The sequence below is a fragment of the Zalophus californianus genome, chromosome 7, assembly GCF_009762305.2.
Source record: "Zalophus californianus isolate mZalCal1 chromosome 7, mZalCal1.pri.v2, whole genome shotgun sequence".
NCBI classification, from domain to species: Eukaryota; Metazoa; Chordata; class Mammalia; order Carnivora; family Otariidae; genus Zalophus; species Zalophus californianus.
In genome coordinates, this window is record NC_045601.1 from 60,823,483 (window position 1) to 60,829,482 (window position 6,000).

The following is a 6,000-nucleotide window of genomic DNA, read 5'->3' on the forward strand; positions in this document are numbered from 1 at the left end:
TTTGTAGTTGTGTTGCTTTGGAGAATTTGTTAAAGGCCTTCCCGCTGTTCAGTTGATTTCACAATGGATAATTGGAAAGCTGACAGAATGATGTGTGTCCTCTGTTTCCCCTCAGCACCACAGCCAAACATATCAAAAGGGTTGTCTCCATTTTGTCATTCTCTCACTCTGGTTGGCCCCCCTCCATTATTGTTTCATTGAGACCATTCTCACTGAAGTCACAGATTGACCACGTGACTCTACCCAAAGACCATTTTTCAGTTCTTATCTCGCTCCTTGACATTGTTAATGACCTCCCTCCTTTAAACGTTCTCCTCTATTTCCGTGACTTTACCCTCTTCGACTAACCACTCCTTGTCAGCCTGAGTTCCCCTTTCTTGCTCTACCTACCCACCTGTTGGCTTTAAGCGGATGGTTCCCTATACCCATACTTTCATAGTCTCCTGTAAATAAATCTTCCTCAAATTATCTTATTTCAAGGGGGCCATCTGCTTCCCATTGGGGCCCTCACTGATAAACTGACCCACTCCCAACCTCTTCTTAAAACCCTTCAATGGTTTCTCATTGCTCTGAAGGTAAAAGACCTAAATCCCTTAACATGGCTACCAAGTCCTGCCTACTTCTCAAGCCTCATCATTTATTTTTGACAAGTATGCTGGATTATTTTTTCAAGATTTTTATTTATTTATTTTAGAGAGAGAGAGAGAGCGCAAGCGGGGTGAGGAGCAGAGGGAGAGGGACAAGTAGACTCAGCGCTGAGTGCAGAGATTGAAGGGGGACTTGATCCCAGGGCCCTGAGATCATGACCTGAGCAGAAGTCAAGAGTTGGGCACTTAACTGACTGAGCCACCCAGGCGTCCCAAGTATGCTGGATTTTAATAACAGCAGAGTTCATTATTGTTCTTTTGCATTATTTTAAACTTTACATTTAAAAATAAAATATAAAATAATTTCAGACTTAGAAAAAAAGCGCCAAAAGTAACCCAAAAGGTTCCCATATACCCTTCATTCAGCTTCCCCAATGTTAACTTTATTTATTTATTTATTTATTTATTTATTTATTTATTTATTTATTTATCTTAAAGATTTTATTTATTTATTTGACAAAGAGAGACGCAGAGAGAGAGGGAACACAAGCAGGGGGAGTGGGAGAGGGAGAAGCAGGCTTCCCGTGGAGCAGGGAGCCCGACAGATCCCAGGACCCTGAGATCATGACCTGAGCCAAAGGTGGATGCCCAACGACTGAGCCACCCAGGCGCCCCCCAAATGTTATCTTTAACCATAATACAATGATAAACCCCAGAAAATTAGCTTTGATACGCCGCTATTATCTAATCTACAAACCTTATTTAAGTTTATTAATTGTCCCACTAGTGTCTTATTTAGCAGGAAACAAGATCCCCCATTGCATTAAATTGTCATGTCTTAGTCTCCTTTAATTTGAGACAGTTTCTCATTCTGTCTTTGTCATTCATGAATTTGACAGTGACAGAGCACTAGACATTTGTTTTAAATGTACCTCAACTTGTATTTTTTTTTCTTATTTTTCGTCATCCTTAAATCCAGGTAAATGCATTTTTGGCAAGAACACCACAGAAGTGGTATTGTGCCCTCCTCAGTGCATCCTGTCAGGATGTCAATATGGCTTGTTACTGTGGATACTAAGTTTGATCACATGGCTAAGGTAGTGTCTACCAGATTTCTTCACTGTAAGTTACTGTATTTTTTCCTTTATAATGAATAACTACCTTATAGTAAGATACTGTGAGAATAGGTAAGTGCTGGGTTGTTGGTACTTTTGCCCACTAGTTTTATCATCCGTTGATGGTTATTGCTTGAAACAGTTATAACTGTGGTGTTTGTCTAGCGGTCATTCTCATCTTTGTTTCTACACTATTAAGGGAATTCTGAAAGGAAGAACTGTCCCTTCTCCCCCATTTGCTCATTTATTTAATCATTTATTTTTATTAGAATGGACTTGCGGACATTATCTTTTTTTTTTTTCAAAGATTTTATTTATTTATTTGAGAGAGAGAGAGTGAGAGAGAGAGAGAGCCCAAGAGGGGGTAGGGTCAGAGGGAGAAGCAGACTCCCCGCTGAGCAGGGAGCCCGATGCGGGACTCGATCCCGGGACTCCGGGATCATGACCTGAGCTGAAGGCAGTCTCTTAACCAACTGAGCCACCCAGGTGCCCCGCGGACATTATCTTCTATGGGTTATAACCCACTGCTATCATTTTCATTACTCAAGTTGTCCCAGATTTGGCCATTGGGAACCCTTCCCATGTCCTTTCACAACCCTATACTTTTTCAGACACTTCCTTGCTTTCTGGCATCACAGGGGACTCCAGGCTCAACTTGTATTTGTCTTGATCCAGCCCAGGAATTCAAGGAACCCCAATTCCTTTTATTGGAGAATAGTATTTAGAAACCAAGATCTGAGCACTGAGTATCCTCCACTGCTGGGGCGTCAGTGCTTCTAGGCCCTCTCCGCAGACAGAGCTAGGAGGTATATGAATGCACACGCCTGCACACATCTATACTTGTTTCTCCCCACCGCATGTGTGTGATGAATGCATACTGATACCTCTGATTGCAGTCCAACAGCACCAGGTTTATCCCACCATTCCTGCTTGCTTTATTTTACTTATTTGCTCAATCCTAGGATACTCATAGTTTCGCAACTGCTAAACAAATTTAATTTACCCTTAGCATATATAGTTAAAATACTGTGTTCCAAAGTTATATTGACTTAGTTCTTTTCTTCCTCCTCCGCCTCAATCTGGTTGTGTTGTTCATTGTGATTAGTTTGTAATTTGTAATTCATTTGTATTCAGTTGGTTCATATGTTACTGTTTGTATTTCTTTTTGGGTTCTCCCTCCCCAACACCCTGGCTGATTTAAATTTATTTCCTTTTGGGGTATGTACCACTAACGCGGTTCTGAAGGTCAGAACTCTAGAAAAAGTTATACTTCTACCCCTGTCACTCCCCCGCATCCCTTCCACTCCTGTATCCCCTACATCCTATTCTTTCCCCTCCATTCCTCCTTACTCACTGTAGGTAACCGATCTCATTATTCTTCTGGTTTCTCACATATGTGTGTGCACGTGCGTTTTCAACAATTAAACAGATACATGCATAGTTTGTTTACTTCCTGTCTCCTTACAAGAAAGGTAGCCAACCATAGCACCCTTGCATGCTTTGTCTCAAGTCTTGTTAAGTTCTGCTCTTGGAGTTTGCACAGTTTCCCCTTCGCTGGAGAACATTCAAAGCCCCTATTAGCCAGCATCCTCCCTCCCCCCACTTAGTTCCCTGTACTTCTCCTTCAGACCTCAGCCCAGGCATCACCTCCTCTAGGAACGTTTCTTTGCCTTGCCTAGTGCAAATACCGCTTTTAACTTTTTACCGTATTTCCCTTATCACTTATCACAATTACAGGTTTATATTTATTTGTGGGAATAGTTGATTACAATTTGTCTCATGCAGACACTATGTGGGCTGGACCATTGTTCTGTTTCACTCACTGTTATATCCCCTGACCCAGCTCAGTGTCTGGCACTTGGTATTTGTTTGTTGAATGGGAAAATGAGTGAATGAAATGCTGGTAATATATTTCAGTGACATTTCAATAAAGTCAAGTAATTTGGATAATCCAACAGGTTATTACAGGTTATTTTAAAATGATAAGCTGCCTACATTTACTTCATTATGCGACTGCTACCTTCATAAAAACCCAAAGAAATAAATTCAGTTTTTCTTGAGGTTCTGTAAAGTATTTAAGCTGCTTGTCTTTATTCTCAATTCCCCTTTTTCTTTTTTAAGATTTTATTTATTTATTTGCCAGAGAGAGAGTGAAAGCAAGCAAAGGGAGCTGCAGGCTGAGAGAGAAGCAGCCTTCCCGCTGAGCAGGAAGCCTGACTTGGGGCTCGATCCCAGGACCCCGAGATCACGACTTGAGCCCAAGGCAGACGCTTAACCAACTGAGCCACCCAGGTGTCCCATCAATTCCCCTTTTTCCAAGAGTAGGGTCATCTTTTTGAACAGTAAGCCCTGCCATTTCCAATGCCTGAAAAGCCTTTAGTTGTTGTTGTTGTTCCCCGATAATGACTTCTCAGTGACCCTCTTGACCACCTGCCTGTTAATAGACTTGGCCAAGGCTGGTGGATGGCCCCTAAATCTCTTCTTCCTTTCTGTAGCAACAGAACTTCTTATTTTAGCTACATTTCTTGACCTTCCTTGAAGCTAGATGTGGCCATATAACTTAATTATGGCCAATGAGATGTGAGTGGAAATGGTATGTGTACCTTCCAGGAAGTGTCATAGGGAGCGTGCCCTTTTCCTTCCCTTTCCTCCCTCCTGCTGGCTGAAAGGGGTAAAATGGTAGCTGGAGTTGCAACAGTCAGCTCCGACTTGGAGCTGGAGCAACAAGACAGGGGAGCCTGATATGTACATTACTGTATCAGGGATATATAATGAGGGAGGGAAGGAGGGAAAGAGAGAGAGAGAATGAATGACTATCCGCTTGCTTAAGCTACTGCTGTTTGGGTTTTCTATCACAGCGAAATCAAATCTTAACTTATTATAGTTTGCCTAACCATAAAATCCAGACCTAGAGTCCATATTACCATTTAGTGGATGGGGATAAAGAACCTAAACAAACATTTCTTGAATGGAAGATCCCACACAAAGGAAAGCAGTGATTTAGGGGTCCTTATAAGAGTGGCCCACTTTAGGTGCAGGAAGTCAGAACTGTGGGGGGAAGGGGAACAAGCTAAAAGAAACTTTCTACAAGGGGAAAGTCAGACAAATCTAAAATGTGAGACATATACAAGTTAACTGACCCAAACTGTGATGTAGATCAGTGCAATGCAAGAACTTAGATTGGATTCTGGATAGAACAGCAACAATAAAACAGCTATAAAATATTTTTGAGACAATTGCATAAATTTGAACATAGACTAGATCTGAGATAACTTTGTGGAATTATTATGAACTTTCTTATATGTGATAACATTGAGTTTATGAAAGACAATGTCCTTATTCTTAGAAACTGCATAGAGTTGGGAATGTAGGTACTGAAAAACAAGGTATCTGCAACTCACATTCAACAGGTTTGTTTAAAAATGAAAACAGGCCAGGGCGCCTGGGTGGCTCAGTTGGTTAAGTGACTGCCTTCGGCTCAGGTCATGATCCTGGAGTCCCGGGATCGAGTCCCACATCGGGCTCCCTGCTCAGCAGGGAGTCTGCTTCTCCCTCTGACCCTCTTCCCTCTCGTGCTCGCTATCTCTCATTCTCTCTCTCTCAAATAAATAAATAAATAAAATCTTTAAAAAAAAATGAAAACAGGCCATATTGTTAGAAAAGGATAAGGGGAAAATGAGAACAGTTAGATAAAGACAGATTAAATACTTTTCAGGACTTTGGGAAAAACTATATTTATTTAGGTTTTTGGGAGTGTATGTGTGCTTGTGTATAAACAGAGAAAGTATATGTAGTAACATTACTAACTGGTGAATTTTGGTGAAGGGTGTACTATTCCATCAATTTTTCTGTAAGTTTGAAAGGCTCAGAATAAAAAGAGAAAATGTTAGTGATATTGTGATATTGAATTTGCCTAGAAAAGAAGTTCTGCTTCAATTAATGTAAATTCTGTCTCATACTGTTTTTTAAAAAGATTTCATAAGTAATATTGGCCACTTAAAGTAATCTTTTGCTTTTATGGAACGCCAGACCCTGTGCGAAGGGCTCTGCATGCATTATCTCATTTAAACTTCCCAGCAGCCCCGGGAGGTAGGGACGACCATCCACTCCACTCCCACAGGGCTGCTACATGTGTTCAGTGTCACACAACTATTAAGACTCAACCAGGATCTGAACCCAGGCAGTCTGATTCGTGAGCCTGTGCACTTCGCTACTCGTATACTTGTACCTGGTGTCTGTGCCATCACAGGGTCAGAGTAGTACCTGACCACACACATGGGCTTATCACATCTCTGAAT